Source organism: Pteronotus mesoamericanus, unplaced genomic scaffold (genome assembly GCF_021234165.1).
Source record: "Pteronotus mesoamericanus isolate MK-2021 breed Mesoamerican mustached bat unplaced genomic scaffold, CSHL_Meso_final scaffold_582, whole genome shotgun sequence".
Lineage (NCBI taxonomy): Eukaryota > Metazoa > Chordata > Mammalia > Chiroptera > Mormoopidae > Pteronotus > Pteronotus mesoamericanus.
Window position 1 is genome coordinate 1915918 of NW_026555323.1, and position 18565 is coordinate 1934482.

An 18565-nucleotide genomic window follows, 5' to 3' on the forward strand; every position below is an offset into this window, starting at 1 on the left:
GCCATCCGGCCCCGTCTCTCCTCAATCACGAGCCGTAGATGAGACGACTGTGGAACCTCCGACTTCATCCAGCCCAGGGCGGGGCTGGGGGCGGGGCGTCGGAGCCCACAGGCTCCGCGGCCGATCCAAGCTCCGCCCTGACGCCGGGTCCAGAGCCCACGGAGAGGCCGGGAAGAAGCCGCGCAGGCGCAGAAGGCAGACGCGGCACGAAGGCGGAGCCGACCCGGAGGAAGGGCTGAAGGCGGAAGCGGAGAATGCTTCAATACGCTTGCACTTTGACGTGCACTCACCGTCTCCCACATGGTCTAGCGGTTAGGATTCCTGGTTTTCACCCAGGCGGCCCGGGTTCGACTCCCGGTGTGGGAAGGCACAACCTTTTTTGGAATAAAATAGGAAAATTCATCCCTAGGAACCGGGAAGCTGTTTTGTGTGTTTCTGTTCTCAATATTGGCTTTTTGCTACTGTTACCTTTATTGGTCTTTGGGCTCTCATGTAATTCATTTAAATATTTAAAATGTCACAATAAGTGATTATAATGAGTCTTGAATGGTGAAACCCTATTACAGGAGTATTCTTTTTCTCCTGCTTTATTGAAACATAATGAACGTGTAACCCTGTGAAAGTGTGAGGGGTGCGCGTGATGGTCTGATGCACGTGCGTGTTGTGAAATGATCACAGTGGGTTGGCGAACTGCTCCATCACCGCCCATAACTACCATTTCTTTTAGGTAAAGGAGTGTTTACGTCTGGCCAGTTCACTGCTGTGGGTGCTCCTACTGTTTCTGGCCCGAGGACAGAGAGATGGTGAGCAGGAGGAGGAGATGCCGGGGCCTGGAAGAGCCGCACCTGGACCCGCGGGCGTTTGCCTCATGGGGTGGGGGGCGGGGTGCTCCCTGAAGCAGGAGCCGCCGGGGCGAGCAGGCGGTCGCTACAGAGGCCTGCACAGTAGGGTCTGCACGGCAGTGCAGGCGGTGAGCGAAGAAATCAGATCCATTCACCTCGCCAACAAGCACAGATCATGCCATGGGGAAACTGAGGCATGGAATCAGCTTCTGGATAGAAACACAGGTGGTTAGGTTGAGGTGAGTGCTCTTGACAAATTCGAACTTTCAGAAGCTGGATGAGCCTTGAAATCTCAGCTTCTAAGCCATTTTCAGGATGGGGATAAAATCTTTCTTTCTTTCTTTTTCCCCATCTCCCAAAATCTTCATCTGAAGACATGCTTAGAGAGGAAAAGGAAGGGAGAGAAACACCGCGCAGTTACCTCTCCTAAAGCTCCCTGACTGATTATTGAACCGACAGGACGGGCAACCGAGGTACATACCTTCATGGGGAATCGAACCTGGAACCGACAGGACGGGCAACCGAGGTACATACCTTCATGGGGAATCGAACCTGGAACTTTTCTGTCTATGGGATGAGGCTCCAACCAACTAAGCCACACCAGCCAGAAGCAGAGTATATCTGTAACTGCATTATAAACCTGAGTGAGTAGTGGTCTATGCAGGCGGTGCCATCTGCTTTGAAAGTTGTACTGTTGAACCAACCTTTGAGCCACCCACGGGGATTGAGCAAATTATGCATCCAACCGCATGGGGCACCAGCTGCTGGTGTCTTCGGCTTGCTTTGGACAAAAGAACCGGCGCAGAAAGCATCCAGGGTCGCCCAACCATTTATAAACCAGTAACATGAATTACTGATGGGGATAGGATTTTCTTTAGGGGGAAACTGTTCTATCCATGGAGAGGCGGTCATCCCATCCCTTGTGCCCTACACCTTAACCAGTTGGGAGACTGGAATGTGTCAAGAAAACAGAGCCTTTAAAAAAAAAAAATGTATTTGGTAGCAATAGGCAGCTGCTGATGGCTGTCAACAGACAGAGTCCAGCGCCACTGGGGCTTCTTCAGGGGCTGCTGTCAGCTATGAGCTGCTGGCAGTGGGAACACTGGGCCGCTGCGGGCTCCACTAGCCCTGGAAGCTTCCACAGAGCAAAAGTGGGTTTGAAAGTCAAGGGGTTACCACCCCTTCTTTTTTATTTATTTTTCATTTAGTTATTTAGACAGAGAGAGAGAGAGAGAGAGAGAGAGAGAAAACAACATCAATTTGTTGTTCCACTTATTGATGCACTCATTGGTTGGGTCTTGCATTTGCCTTGACAGGGACTCGAACCTGCAACCTTGGCATATGAGGATGACACTCTAAACAACTGACCTATCTGGTCAGGTCTCCACATCTTCCTTTTCAGTCTTTCAGCCCTGCATGAGTACTGGCATCCACAGTCTGAATAGCTGAATGATCTCATTTTTATCCCCTCACTCTTCCCCCAGCAATTCCAAAACATCTGTAACCAATTTCCTCTATTAAGTTTCCTGTTGGAAATATTTGTTTTCCTGACTGCGGACCAAGGGATACAACTGTTGGCCCTATAATTGCCATTTACTGTGATTCTGTTAGCCTCACTGACTTCATAACTCATTCCATGTGCCAGGGAAAGTTCTTGGGGGAATTAATATCCCAGCTGAGACCAGAAGGCTGAGTTAACAAGGTGTAAATGTGCATGAGTCAAGTTATTCTCAAGATCCATCTGCCCTTTGCACGGGTTGAGTAGGTGAGTCAATAATGAGGTACTTGATAGGCTCTGACTGGTGTGGCTCAGTTGGTTGGAGCATCATCCCATACACTAAAACGTTGTGGGTTCGATTCCCAGTTAAAGCACACACCTGAGTTGCAGGTTCTGTCCCTGGTCAGGGCATATATGGAAGGCAACCTTTTGATGTTTCTCTTTCACGTTGATGTTTCTCTCAATCTCTCTCTCTCTCAAGGCAACATACATATTAGAAAATAATTTAAAAGAAGAATATTAGTCCACCCTATACTATAGACATATAGCTTTACAACCTCAATAAATGTAGGCCACTGTTGGTCCATGTTTCAGGCAACTAACCAAGCAAACTTGGACTTGGAGCCCAGATATCAAACACATGGACTCCATATCGATAAGTTTGGCCCAATCCAATGTGATCTTCTGCAATCTTAGGATTCATTCCCACACATAATCCTTAACTTTCTTCTGATACATTGGCATAATCTTATATTATTTCCATGTCTAACCTATCTCATGCTGGGTCAGACTTTATATTATACATGACATCCTGGGAGGGCTATGACTAAATCCCAGTTTGGGCTGGAAGCTTTGAAGGATGAAGAGGGTACACCTGGTGTAGAATTGACAACCCCCTGCAAGTAACTGCCATAGGCCAGGTCTTCACTGAGTCTCATGCCGTGTAAAGTGTTGTCTGTGGACCAGCAGCATCGGCATCTTCTAAGAGCTTTCTAGAAATTCGGACACTCAGGCTACACCCAAGTTCCCCTGAGCCAAATGTGACTCAGGCATTTCTTATGCATATTAAAGTCCAAAAGACACAGAATGTAGAATCAACTTTGGGTTTGATTTTCAGCCATATTTCTATTTCTTTTTTTTAAACAAGATTTTATTTATTTATTTTTAGAGAAAGAGAAAGGGAAGAAAAGAGACAACCACAATGTGTGGTTGCTTCTCCTACGCCCCTAACTGGGGGCCTGGCCCTCAACCCTCCCGGACTGGGAATCGAACCAACGACTCTCTGCTTCAGAGGCCAATGCCCAGTCCACTGAGCCACACCAGTCAGGGCTCTGTTTCTTATCTACAAGGGAAAATGGATGTCTGAGGGCCACCCCAGAAGATTGTTAGTCCTCTGACCGTACCCTAAGGAGAGAGCTTAAAGCCTTGGGTAATTCATGTTCTTTGTGTAACTCTCCAATACAGTCAAAGAGAGCTGGGACCCCCAATCAGTTGACTACATCAGTCTCTTGTTCTTTCGATACCTTTCCTTCCGTAGGCCTTTCATTTCATGTAATGGCAGATTCTAAGTTAAGTAAATATCTTGCCACTATGTCTGTGAACTACCAGTATCTCGTTTATACTGATAATAAGCTCATTACTGTGCTTATGCCCCAGGAAAGATCATCAATCTCAAATCTTTGTCTTGGAGTCTCTTTCCCAAGGGCACTGTGGGCTACAACACCTGTGTGAATGGATGTCTAGCTAGATAGTCAGAAAACGCTCCAGGTATTTCTACGAGCTGAAGGGATAGAAGAGCAGAGAAGGATGAGGCAGCATTAGCCAGATGTCGGAGCATCTCGCTGCTGACATTGTTGGGGTCTGCAGGCGACACATCTGGAACCACCCAGGCTGCTAGTTCCACAGTCACCCAGCCCCTTGTGCTGGTCCCCACGGAAGCATGCCAGTCATTTACGCACACTATGCCAGCTGCCGGGGCAAAGCCACCAGCTGTCCCTTCTGCTGGAGCCTGGAACCAGCCACTGTTCTCGAAAAGAGAAAAAGAAATTGCCCCTCCCTCGTACCTTCCTACCTCTTGTCAGCGTCTCCAATTGACCCCGCTTAATCAGAGACCACCTGCCCAGGTGAACTAGAAACATTTGCAAGATTGCAGCCCCCACAATACAGAGCAGAAGAAACAAGGCCGACGTTGGTCATCCTTAGCTTGACCCCTGGGGTTTTGGGATGGTCTTCTGTGAAATTACATGTCTGGGGTTTAGTGCCCGCCCCATGTCAAAACATACTTGCTTAGAGACAACCATATTACTTGACTCATGATCCAGGAAGGGCTCGGGAGGTTGGAGCATCGGCCGTGCACCAAAAAGTTTGCAGGTTCGATTCCCGGTCAGGGCACATACCTATGTTGTAGGTTTGATCCCTGGTCGGGGTGTGGCCAATCAATGTTTCTATCTCACTTTGATGTCTCTCTCTCTCTCTCTCTCTCTCTCTCTCTCTCTCCCCCCCCTCCCCGCCCCTCCTCTCTCTCTAAAAATCAGTAAACATATCCTTGGGGGAGAATTAAAATAAAATTTTGAGGCAGTGACTTTGGATGTTACACAATTGCTCTTCTTTGTGGTGACTGGGCTATTTTTAGCCTCACGCTGATCAGCGTGCAGACAGATGTTCCCACGTGCCCGAGAGAGCAGGCAGCGCATCTGCTAGTCACATGGCTTCGGAGAACCACCCTCAGGCACCTTCTCTCGCTGAGAAGTCTGGCTCTCCATTCCTCCCACGTTGGATTACGAACCACCCCACCCGGCACTAGAAAAACACATCTTCCAACCAGGTTCCTGATTTCCACGTTAATCTATTATCCGGTAATGACAGTCCTCACGGTTCTACATTAATTAAAAGCAAGCCCCCCGGGAAACCTGTCACTTGGGCTGTCATTTGTCACAACAACCGCGATGTTCTTTTCTTTCTGTCCTTTTTAGAACTTCGGTTACCGTGGCAACCCTTAGCTGCTTTTATATATAGCATTCCTTATATTTGGGTGGTTTATTTTTTTTTATTTTTTTATTTTTTTTTTACCGTCAGGAAGATGAGCTGTTTGTCTTCTTTTAACAAAGCTCGTAATGTGGTGGAATAATGGGGCAAAACTTGATCCACGAAGGAATATTACATGTTAAATGAAGAATTATTATTTTCCATCTGTATATGCGAATGCTCTGTTTAAAAAAATACCATCTCTGAGAAGTGAGTGCCAGTTGAATCTTCCAGATACTAGCTCATTAGAAGTCAGTAGCCCAAGGATGTAATTAGTAATTCACAAAAAAGCTGACCAAAAAAAGCAACAGATGGGCAGGTTCAAAGGAAATTGAGGTGCGCGTAACAAGCCACCCCACCCCTCAGGGGTCCTGCGGCTCACTGACCCAGTCCAGGTCTTTTTGGGGGTTCCCAGGGCTTCCCCCCACTTCCCTATGCAGTGAGAATAGAGCCCGCCTAGGCCAAACAGCTGGGGAAACGCAGCTTTCTGCAGGGTAACAGTGGTATTCTAGAAGATTCCAAACTCCCTCCCAAATTGGAAGAGACTGGGGAGGAAATGTCACAGCCAGGGATTGTGTCTGTACACACTACTGAGGTCGCCAAACACCCACAGGGAGCCCCCGCTCCCCGACACCCACAGCCAGCCCACCCTTCACCCACGGCCAGCCCACCCAAGACCCACGGGCAGCTCTCAGTTCTCCCCAAGCCCCCTACCTCCTCATCCATCCAGTCTCATTTTTTCCAAGACATTCCAGAACCTTCTCCTTCCCATTGTAAGCCCCTGACCTGAAATAACCTTCACCCCTTTGTCCCAACCAAATCCTACTTGCCTGAAGCAATCCCAGCCCTATTCTCCGCTGACTCGGCCTACCATTCTAGCTCCTTACAACCTCTTCCCTTTTTTTAAATCTCTGTAACTCAGGGGTCTTCTCATTACTCAGCAGTTGGGTCCTTACATTCAGATCAACACACATGCCTTGGGCATCGCGATGTGCCAAGCCTTTTGGGAAGCGTTGTAGAGCAAAAGATGAGCAAATGAAGGTGTCAGACTTAAGAACTTGAAGTCCAGTTGGGGGAAACCCAATACAGAAACAGATGACTTCAGTACGATTCAGTCAGAAAGAGATTTCACAGCTCAGGCACAAGTACAAACAATACTTAAGACTATCTGGCATTTTCTGGAGAAAATAATGCCTGAGATGCATCTTTAAAGATGAAGTAAGGGGACGGCAAGGACAGAGATCCAAAGGTGTGCCACACTGGCAGCTTTACAGGTCAACATGATGAATATGGCTACAAAATAAAAAGGCAGCATGGGGCCCTGGCCAGGTAGCTCAGTTGGTCAGAGCATTGTCCTGATACCCCAAGGTTCTGGGTTCAATCCCCAGTCAGGGCACATAACAGGAATCAACCAATGAGTGCATCAATACATGGAATAACAACTGTCTCTCTCTCTCTCCTCCTCTTCTTTCTCTCATCAATAAAAAGGCAGCAAGAAGTTTTTTGCATTCTTTTATATATACCACAATTTAGGATCTCTAAAGAAAAGGACTCCAGAAATATGTGAACCTTCCCAAAACTACTTTTTTTGGCGATGTCCTTGGACCTACTGAGCCACAAGAGTAGACATGTGTCTGGTGAAGTCCCTGATGGCCCCAAACAGCCCATCGTGAAAAACATCAAATGCTGATTTACCAAAACTTGTACACTGCAATGAGGGCAGAAGTCATAGGGAAATGAGAGCCTACATGAAAAAAGAAGAAAAATTTCAAATTAATGACCTAGATTTACATCTTAAGGAAATAAAAAAAAAGAGAGAGAGAAGCCAACTAAGCTCAAGGAAAGAAATAACAAGGAGTAGAGCAGAGAAAATTGAAATAGAAAATAGAATGAGCAAAAACCTGAAGTTGGTTCTTTGGAAAAAATCAAAACTGACAAGTCTTTAGCTAGATTGACTAACAAAAAAGAGAGTCAATCAGGAATGAAAGAGAGAACATTACTACTGATCTTACAGAAATGAAAAGGATTATAAGAGAATGATGTGAACTACTGTACACCAACCAATTAGATAACCTAGATGAAATGGACAAATTCCTAGAAATACACAAACTGCCAAAACTGACTCAAGAAAAAGTAAAAAGTCTGAACAGACCTATAACAGGAAAGAGATGGAATCAATAATCAACAACCTCCCAGGACCAGAAGACTTTACTGGCAAATTTTATCAAATATTTAAAGACGATTTAGCACCAATCTTCCTCAAACTCTTCCAAAAACTAGAAGACGATGCCATCTAACATTTGGCAAAAGCTGCATGAACCAAAGCCAGACAGAAACATCACAAGAAAAATGCAGGCCAAAATTCCTTATGAATAGCAATGCAGAAATCAATAAAATACTGGTAAATGCAATCCAAAACCATATTGAAAGGATTATACACCATGACCAAGTGGATTTATCCCAGAAAGAGATGAATCCTGGCTCAACATGAAAATATTAAAAGAATAAAGGGAAAGAACTGAAAGACCATTTCAATAAATGCAGCAAAAGCTTTTAACAAAATATAGTACTTTAACAAAATCACATGGCACTTGTCTTTCTCTGACATATGTCACTTAGCACAACATCCTCCAGAGCCATGCTGCTGCAAGTGGTAAGATTCCATTCTTTTTTTTTTTTTTAATTGATTTATTTTTAGAGAGAAGGGAAGGGAGGGAGAAAGAGAGGGAGACCAACATCAGTGTGTGGTTGCCTCTCTCACATCCTCTGCTGGGGAACTGGTCTGCAACCCAGGCGTGTGCCTTGACTGGGAATCGAACCTGTGACCCTTTGGTTGGCAGGGCAGGGTTCAATCCACTGAGCCACAACAGCCAGGGCCAATATTACATTTTTCTATCAAAAAAAATCCCTGTCCCAGCAGCGGGGAAACCTGAACCCCCTCTCACCAAGAAGATGCAAGTAGTGGATGGAGGTTTCCTGTGGCAAACCCACTTTCAAAGGAAGTGACTTCTGAGTGCACACTCAGATTGGGAACAAGTTTCAACTTAGTTCCTGTCACCCCAGAGCTTTCTTGGCAAGAGATGAAGCTGGAGTTCTCTAGTCCTGTTTTAAAAAAAATAAAAGAAAAATAGAAAGAAAAAGAAAAAGAGAAAAGAATTTGCCCTGCCTGGTGTGACTCAGTGGATTCAGTGTCAGCCTGCAAACCAAAGGGTCGTGGGTTCCATTCCCAGTCAGGGCACCTGTCTAGGTTGTAGGCCAGGTCCCCCAGTAGGGGGCGCGCAAGAGGCAAGCACAGCACACGTTGATATTTCTTTCCCTCTCTTTCTCCCTCCTTTCTCCTCTAATTATAAATAAATAAAATCTTTTAAAGAATTAAATAAATAAAAATTTAAGACTTCATTTAGAAAGGCAGTGTTGTTTCCTTTCAGATATTATTCAAGGCCAAACCATAATCTGTAGTTTGATGTTTCTTTCACATTTTATTTCAGGTCCTCTTTTTTGAAATGAGAGTTTATTTTGTTTTAATGGCTCTTTTGTTCTTGCTGTTTGATTCCTTCTTTTTAATCCTCACCCAAGGATACGTTTATTGATTTAAGAGAGAGAGAGAGAGAGAGAGAGAGACTGATTTGTTGTTCCACTTGTTGCTTCTTGTATGTGTCCTGACCAGGAATCGAACCCACAACTTTGGTGAATCGGCATGATGCTCTAACCAAGCTAGCCAACCAGGCCTCATTCGCAGTCTTCTTAAGAGTGATGTATGTACAAATGTTCTTTTCTTCTTTCATACCACGTGTCATCCTTGTGTTAGAGTACCTTAGCGTTCTGAGGTCTGCTGCTAATACATTGGACCACGTGCTTCTTGTAGGTAGGTTGTGTTTTCTCCTTTGGATATCATCAAGTAGACATAATATATGCTTTTTCCATTGTGAATACTCAACAAATGCATTTAAATTGGACTTAAGGCCCTGGCCGGTGTGGCTTAGTGGATTGAGTGCTTGCCTGTAAACCAAAATATCACAGGTTCAATTCCCAGTCAAAGCACATGCCTGGGTCGTGGGGCCAGATCCCCAGTAGGGGGCGTGCAAGAGGCAACTAATCAATGTATCTTTTGCACATTGCTGTTTCTCTCCCTCTCTTTCTCCCTCCCTTCCCATCTGTCTAAAATCGATGAATAAAATGGTTTTTAAATAAATAAATAAAATTAAGGTCTTTCTACTCTAAAAAATAAATATATTGAATTTAAAGATTTTCTGAAGCTAAGGCAATGCCTGTTATATGCTGGCATTTGCCCCGCGCATTTTCATGGTCTCTAATGCTTTCCAATTAATCTGTGATGGTGGTAGATGTGAAATAAGGAATTATTAGGAGTCAAAGACAGTTCAATAGGCTTATATTTTTAAAGCATTTTCTCATAAAAGACTCAAGCACCAGAAGGATAAAGTTAGGAAATATGGAGGGTTCTTTGACATGACTTTAGTCTCTGTAGTTAAATTACCCTTTTCCTGCATGCGGTATACCTCAATTTAAATAGTACTGGGATTTTTTAAAGTTTTATTACCCTAAAAGAAAATGTGGGACAACAAATAAATACTGAGGAATTTACTATCACTTGGAGGGAACGTGCATAAATCATTCCACTTTCAGATTGGTGCAACCTGTTCAAAACAACACCCCACCTGTGGGCTCAGAGAACAGCATCCGGCGGAAACCATATTTCCGGGTTCATCCCTTCGGAACCTGGCCCGCAAATTGGAGCAAGTCAAGCAACATGTTTCTTTTTTTCTATTTTACTTTACTTTGGTTCTTATTTTTTTAAATGATGTATAAGCTAGAGCCATTAACTTAATGAATTTTTTTTTTATATAAATGAGAAAGTTCGTAGAGCTCTTGGGAAGGTAAATTATAACAATTAAAAAGATAATGAAATTCATGGTAATGATAGCTTCTAGATGTGTAATCACTACATTATAAATAACAGTTTCTTCCTGTACATAATAGCTTCCTGGTACTTGCAATAAATCTGTCTCCTCTCTCCTTCAATAATGGATAAGGCATAATGTTTCTTGCACCAAAATCGAGGTTCCAAAGGCTTGTTTCTAGTGAGGCAGAAGCAGTGGAATTTTAATCTTTCTATAACCTTCTATTTAATTCTATTTAATTCACCACTGGTTTGTTTGGTTTTTTGCTACTGATTGTTTATCTCATAAATTCTTAATAAGCTTAATATAAACTTTCTTCATGGGACTCATTTATTTATGTGTCCCAAACAGAATAAACAAACTAGTATAACATCCAAGATCATCTTTTTTTTTTTTTCCTGCTAGATGTAAAGAAAAGTTTCTAGCCCTGGTTGGTGTGGCTCAGTGGATGGAGTGCCAGCCTGTGAACCAAAGGGTCGCTGGTTCAATTCCCAGTCAGGGCTCGTGCCTGGGTTGCAGGTCAGGTCCCCAGGAGGGGGCATGCGAGAGGCAACCACACATTGATGTTTGCTTCCCTCTCTCCCTCCCTTCCCCTCTCTCTAAAAATAAATTTAAAAAATACTTTTTAAAAAGCCCTGATAATATAATGTCACAAACATAACATTTACTACATATATGTGATTCCTTAAATATGTTCATCATGGATTCAAAACACCGGTGCAGTTGATTTAGGCAAATTACTTATGAGCAATATAGATATGCCATGCGCTCCTTGTTTTTTATTTTTTTTTTATTTTTTTTTTTATTTTTTTTAAGAAAGGCAGACTGCCACGTGCAGCGCCTCATTTGGATGTGTCTGGAGTCTTGGAAGCTTGACTACCCTACGTTCTCCTACAAATGGACCTTGAGAGCTTGTTTGGAGGTTCTAGCAGGGGAGCGCAGCTACTCGTATACCCTTGACCGAAGACCGGTCCTCTCCTCTAGTTGGGAAGGTCGTCCTCTTCGACCGAGCGCGCAGCTTTGGGAGGGACGCACATGGATCGGTGAGGGAGGAAGGGGACACCCGCCTAGCCAGCCAGATCAGCCGAATCAACCCTGGCGATCAATGGGGTGACAGATGTCGCAGCCAGATCGCCCTCACATCCCGCTCCTTGTTTTTTAAAGTGATTTTACAGAAAGGGGGGGGGAGGGAGAGAGAGAGAGAGATTGATTCATTGATTTGTTGTTCCACATATTGACGCACTCATTGGTTGATTCTTGTATGTGCCCTGACCGGGGATTGAACCCACAACCCTGCATATCGGACCCACACTAACAAACTGAGCTACCGGCCAGGGCCTGTGGAGCACTCTTTAGTCCTGGGGTGGAGCAGCATCCGGGTGGGTGCAAGTACAGTCCCAGGTTCTTTCCTCTAACATGTCGGGCATTTACTGTGGGCCTTCTTGGTACCAAGCTCGAACAACTCAGTTGTGAGCAAAGACGGACTTAGTGTTTGCTCTCAAAGAGGCTTCGGGCTAATGAAGGAGCCAGGCCAGCTCAGAGACGTAATCACGATGGTTGCCATGGCGCTTGGGAGAGTAAGTGAAGGAGGGATCTAACCTGGCCTGCTGGTTACAGCTGAGCTAACTACCTGGAAGGGGATTTGGGCCCAGAGGGGACAACGGGGACCCAGGAAGGAACACAGCAGCCCCTGAGCACTGTGGAAGGCAGAGTAGCTGCAGCTCAAAGTAAAAGAAAGAGCGGCAAATAGCAGGGAGGCCCAGCAGGCGGGAGACAAGGTCCGGTTTGCCTTTTGCAGTCCCTCTGTGGTCCCTGGACAGAATAGAGCCAGGAGAGGGAAGGCGGGCGTGGCGTGCAGCCAGAGACTCCGCCCTTGTCAACACGGGGCTGCCAGCTGGCGGGGGGGGGGGGGGGGGGGCGGGTCCTGGAGCCCAGGCAGAAGCTGGCTGGCTGGACAACGTGCAAGCTTTTATCAAGCAAGGCTCAAGGACAAAACAGACGGCAGAAAGACACAATCGCAACATAACACCACGAAGCCCAACGTCCAAGATGGGTCAATGTCTCTGCTGACCGCTCAGCCTCTTTGCAAGCAGCAGTAAGAGATGCTCTCAGTCCAAAACCTCCGAGGACAAGGGCGGGACAACCCAACATGAGTAAACAGAGCCTGACCCCACCGCCCGCGTCCCTCCCTGCCCATGAAGGATGCAAACTCGGGACCAGAAGCCAAGGACAATGGATAAGAAGTGTGATTGTGAGTTCATTTCTCAACCACGTTCTTCAGACGAGAGGGCATGAACAGTTCCCTGTTTGCAAAGAGGAGGCCTGGTGACATGTAAGGACAGCAAGTAACCCGGACAAAACCAAACCCTTTGGGATGAAGCCTGGGTAACAGGCTTTGCAGAGGTCCAGGGAGCTTAGTAAGCCACTCAAGATCGCGTTTTTCTGCAGGTTGAAGAAATGGACCCTATTTGTCTCCTGGGCTCATCTCGTGGTCTACTGCAAATTCTCCTTAAAGACAGCCATGTTCTGGAAATTTGTGCCAAATCTGGAATCGGCACAAACCCATGGGCATGAGGAGCCTCTGGTTCCCAATTCTTCCTCCGAGTGACAGCCTACAGTTGCCTTCTGGGTACAGGTTGAAGTGGCACAGGAAGTGACATCATTTCTGAAGATGGTTGTGGGGTCACAGCCATAACATTTATGTCAATCAAAAATCATTTAACTCTGTCTAGGCTGGTAGCTAATTCTACCTGGCTTGGGCTGTGCACGTGACCTCAGAGTCACAAAACCAACTCAGCCTCAAGGACACAATGGTGGCCACACCCAGGCCACACAGCAAACCAGACGTCACGTGCAGTGGCCTCCAGGTGGCCTGCTGTTTCAGGCAGTGCCAGGCGCTCAGAGAACGTGGAGTTCCGCAGAGTGAGCTCCAGGAGCAAATGTTTTCAGGTGAATCAGCTTCTCCAGGGCAACTCTGGGTGAATCATCTTTTATTTCAAATCCAAGTTGATTTCCATTAAAATGCAAACATTCCAATGGCCTCTTCTCTTTGCCCAAGTGACAGGAGTCAACTCGCTGTCCATCTCACCTTGTTTTCCTGAGTAGTTCAAAGTGAAAAATTTTGCCTACATTTTTATACAAAAATTACCTATGTGTGGAGATGGGTGTTGAATGAACTTGCTGTAGTGGTCTTTTCTCAATATAGACACTCAGATGTATATCTGAGATGTTTCTTTTTTTCAGATTATATTTATTTTCATTTTTTTAATTTATAAATCATGTTTATTCTATTACAGTTGTCTCAATTTTTCCCCCTTTGTACCCCCACCCCATCCCACCCCCACCCCCCGCTCCCAGTCAATTCCTACTCTGTTGTCCATGTCCGTGGGTCATTCATACATGTTCTTCATCTAATCCCTTCCCCTTCTTTCCACCATTGTCCTCTTTCCCCATCCCCTCTGGTCACTTTCAGTCTGCTTCACGTTTCCATGCCTGTGGTTTATTTTGTTCATTAGTTTTTTCTGTTGAATCCATTCCACTTATAGGTGAGATCATATGGTATTTGTCTTTCACCGACTGGCTTATTTCACTTAGCATAATATTCTCCAGTTCCATCCATGTTGTCACAAAAGGTAGGAGTTGCTTCTTTCTTCCTTCCTTCCTTCCTTCCTTCCTTCCTTCCTTCCTTCCTTTCTTCCTTCCTTTCTTTCTTTCAATGCAGATTGATATTTATTTATTTATTTATTTATTTTAAATGTCAAGATCCATTATAAACTATTAAAAAATTTCGATCCATTATAAAGCCTCAGCAATTAAAACAACATGACGCCAGCACAGAAATAATCAAGTAGGTCAATGAAATAAAATGAGCATCCTAGAAATAAACGTATATATCTGTCTAACAATGTAATGTATGGTTAAATTGATATTTCAGCTCAATGGAGAAAATTAGGTTTATTCAACAAATAAGGTGCATGAGCCACTATTATTTAAAATAAAACAAGTATAGAGCCCTATTTCACACATTATATAAGAAATATTCAGGTGAGTTAAAAATCAATATGTAAAATCTAAGGAGTTTTAGGAGAAAATACAAAATAATATTTATCTTACCCTGAAGTAAAATATTCAAACCCAGAAGCTATAAAGTAAAATATTGACAATATGACTATAGTAAACATTTAAGACTACATAGTAATATGCATATATAAAAAAAGGTAAAGGACAAGTACTAGAATAAGGAAGTATTTGCAACACATCAAAAAAAGGGTTAATAGGTTTTTTTAAGGAAAAAATTCTACGTTTAGTCAAAAAAATGGATAAAGAATACCAAAAAGTCATTTAAAGCTTTTTAAAAATAACAGAAATAGGTAAGAAATATACAGACAGGTTTAGTTTCAACAAATAATAAAGTAACACTTAAAATAGCACATCATTATCACAATCAGATTAATACGTATTAAAAATATTGGTAATATCAAGTATTGGTAACTGTGAAAGGAACTGGGTATTCATAGATTCTTTTTTTCATCTTCTTAAAGCAGTCCCTTTATCGTATCTTACAGTACTGGTTTGGTGGAGGTGTATTCTTTTATCCTTCTTTTGTCTGGGAAGCTCCTTATTTCACCTTCCATTTAAACTGAGAGCCTTGCTCGGTAGAGCAGCCTTGGTTGGAGGCCTTTGCTTTTCATGACTTGGAATATTTCTTGTCATTCCCTTCTGGCTTGTAACGTTTCTGTTTAGAAGTCAGCTGCTAGCTGTACTGGGGCTCCCTTATATGCTACTACCGCTTTCTCCCTTGCTTGCTTTAGGATTCTCTGTTTGTCTTTGATATTTTCCATTTTAATTATGATGTGTCTTGGGGTGCGCCTCATTGGGTTCCTCTTGAATGGGACCCTCTGTGCTTCCTGGACTTGTGTGACTTTTTCTCTCCTCCAATTAGGGAAGTTTTCCATCATTACTTTTTCAAACAGGTTCTCTATCCCTTGCTCCTCTTCTTTTGGTATCCCTATTATACAGATATGATTACGTTTCAGGTTGTCCTGCATTCCTTAAACGCCTCTTCATTCTTTCTGAGTCTTTTTTCATTTTCTTACTCTTTGTGGGAGCTTTTTTTACCTTATCCTCTAGCTTGCTGATTCAATCCTCTGCTTCATCTAGCCTGCTTTGGATTCCTTCTACTGTGTTCCTCAATTCAGAAATTGTATTCTTCATTTCCTCTTGTCTCTTTTTGATAATTTCTATGTCCTTTTTCATGCTGATATAGTTTACAGTAAGTTCCTCGTAGTTTCCCTGTAGTTTTATGTAATTCTCTCTGAGGTCACTGAGCTCATTGAGCTTAGAAATGTTGTTTTGAACTCAATATCTGATAGTTTATTTGCCTCTTTCATTTATTTCTCTTTCTGGCGATTCCTCCTTTCCCTTCGACTATGGAGTGTTTCTTTGTCTTTCCATTATTTGTGAGACTCTTCTTTTTTGTTTCTGCTTCTTAAATTGATCTGTCTTGATTTCCTGACTTTGTGGTGTGAACTTCTATGGTAGGAGACCACTGTTTTTACTTTATGGATCTGCCTCTGATGATGTCAGATGTTGACCCTGTCTGACCTTAGGCTGTCTGTTTGAGACTTCCAGGAATCTACTGTCGGTGGCTGTCTCCTTCAGTTGTTAATCTAGTCACTCTGCACTCAGCAGTCAGACTTAGACACCACAGGGCGGGGTCAAGTGCCTCCTGGGGGTGGAGCTATTGAGTCCTCTCACTTTGTTGCCGCTCAGGGGAGTGGTCTGCTTGAGCAAGATGGCCCCCGCAGTATGGGGGATGAGTCAGCACCAGGATCCCACCAGCTACTCTCTCAGTTCTCGCCTCAAAGCCTCCTCCCCTAGTCTTTCCTCTGGTGTCTCCAGCTCACTCTGTCCCTGCCTTCACCGGAGACCAGGGTAAGTGGCTGCAAATAAAAATTCATGCGTTGGCCCTTTAAGCTGCTCTTTGCGTCTCTAGCCACCTATCTCTGGCAGAGAGTAACCCTGCTGCTTTTCGCAGCTGGCTGTTATCTGTGTACTGTTTGGGCTCTGGTGTTGTCAGCTGGGGATCCCCATTTAAGGTTTAGACCCTGCTCTTCTCAGGGGGATCCAACTGGACGTTTCAATATCTTTCTGGCGCTGCCACTGGTGGGCACCCTGCCCATCTTCTCGAGTCTCTACTGCATTCCTTACCAATTAGGTTGTGCTAAAGCTGATTCTTCTGTCTGTCCAAGGTTATAAGGCTCCTCTCTCACTATAGTTTAGTTGTTGGTTCCAGGTAATTTGTCCACAGTCTGGTTGTAATTCCAGATTGGTCCCAGGAGGAGGTCAGCGTGACTTCCATTCACTCCTCCGCCATCTTGATTCTCTCTATTTAGTTTATTTTTAGAGAGAGGGGAAGTGAAGGAGAAAGAGAACAAGAGAAACATCCGTGTGAGACAAAAACATCAATCAGTTGCCTCTCATACATGCCGGGACTGAGAACCTGGCCCGCAACCCAGGCATATGCTCTGACTGGGGAATTGAACCAGTGACCTTTTGCTTTGCGGGATGATGCTCAACGCAATGAGCTACACCAGTCAGGGCTACAGCCAAAACGTCTCTGATTATGAAATATACATGTCTACAACCCCTTGGTACTTTAGTGTAACATAGAGAATATAGGCTTTCCTCCCTGAAAAGAGCTTCTGCATTAATAAAAATGATATTACCCTCAATTGTTTTCAAAAATATTTATAATAATATTGGTTATTTTTATGTGGTGTGAATACTTAAAAAAAAATTCTTTCTGACCAATATTTGTTTGCAAGCAGCCCTACAAATGCATCTTTATTAATTAATAGTGACTCAGAAAAGGAACTGAGCCCTGGCTGGCGTGACTCAGCGGTTTGAGCGCCAGCCTGTGAACCAAAGGGTTACTGGTTCGATTCCCAGTCAGGGCCCCTGCCTGGGTTGCAGGCCAGGTCCCTAGTGGGGGGCACATGAGAGGCAACCACACATTGATGTTTCTCTCCCTCTCGTTGTCCCTCCCTTTCCCTCTCTCTCTAAAAGTAAATAAGATTTAAAAAAAAAAGAGGAACTGAGCCTTTTCAAAGAGAGGAGCCATTTAACCACGGCCCGAACACAATGGTCTTGAAGCGCTTTTTGTTCTGTGGTCCGTACTCAGCGGGATTGCTGTGTTGTAGCAATGAAGAGACGCCTTGATTTCCAAAGACAGGTGTAATATCCTGGAAACTGGAATGCGACACCCCCCTGCTGGATTCTCTGGTTTATAAGATAATTTTTAACAAGGAGGAAGAAAAACCGAGACGTCGTGCTGGTTGGAAACGCAGTCAGTCCCCTCACTGAGCCGTCGGCTCTCCAACCAAAGCTGCAGTGAGTAAACATAAGAGTCATTAGGGAAACTAGCATTTTGGAGGCGGTGTACCTAACGGGTGATTTCTGAAGGCATTTTTGTTACTATGGCGTTTAGAGATTTATTTCTTTATTTTTAGAGAGAAGGGAGGGGAGGGAGGAAGGGAGGGTGAGAAACATCAATCGGTTGCCTCTCCCATGTGCCCCAATCAGGGACTGAAACCACAACCCAGGCACGTGCCCTGAGCAGGAATCGAACTGGTGACCTTTGGCTTTTCCGGACGACGCCCAGCCCACTGGGCCACACTAGTCAGGGCTACGACGGCATTTAGAAAGTGACTACTTAAAAGTGAGGAGGAGGCCAGTGAAAATTGATAATAAAAAATGTCTTTTTGTGATTCTATTTAAAAACCTGATGTACCTACCCGCTAGGTTAACATGACCTGCTTAACCTGGTCCTTTCTAATCCAATAGAAAGCAAACTGGTTGTACACAGTTCAATTCTGGCATTAACGACCCGGACCAAGTGCGCAAAGCCCAGCAAGTTAAATGCAAAAACTGATACATAATTATACGTACAGTGACACATATCTCGGCTGTTTTTTTTTTTTTTATTTAAATGGAGGAGTGATGGGGAGAGAGAGAGAGAGATATACCACAATTTTACATCTTGGGATTAGGGCAAATTTTTTTCCTATTTCTAAATTTTTCTGCTCTTTACAAATTGGCCAGGATGCATGGCTTTCATAAACAGAAAGTTTAAAAACAGAAGAATAAGAAACGAGGAAAAAAGATAATGTCACTCTGGCAGGCAGGGGTTCCGCCTTGCAGAGGTCGTGGCCCTGGGATCCACGTTCAAGGACCACACGGGGACCCAGCTGCCTCTGCGGTCCCCGGACCCCACCTGCCCT

The 18565-nt window shown here is 44.3% G+C and overlaps 1 non-coding gene across 1 annotated transcript; it reads left to right on the forward strand.

The window, feature by feature from the left end:
- Positions 1–294: 294 nt before the first annotated feature.
- On the forward strand, positions 295–366 carry TRNAE-UUC (transfer RNA glutamic acid (anticodon UUC)). Its single transcript has one exon. It is a non-coding gene; the product is annotated as a tRNA-Glu (tRNA).
- The last annotated feature ends 18199 nt before the right edge of the window (positions 367–18565 follow it).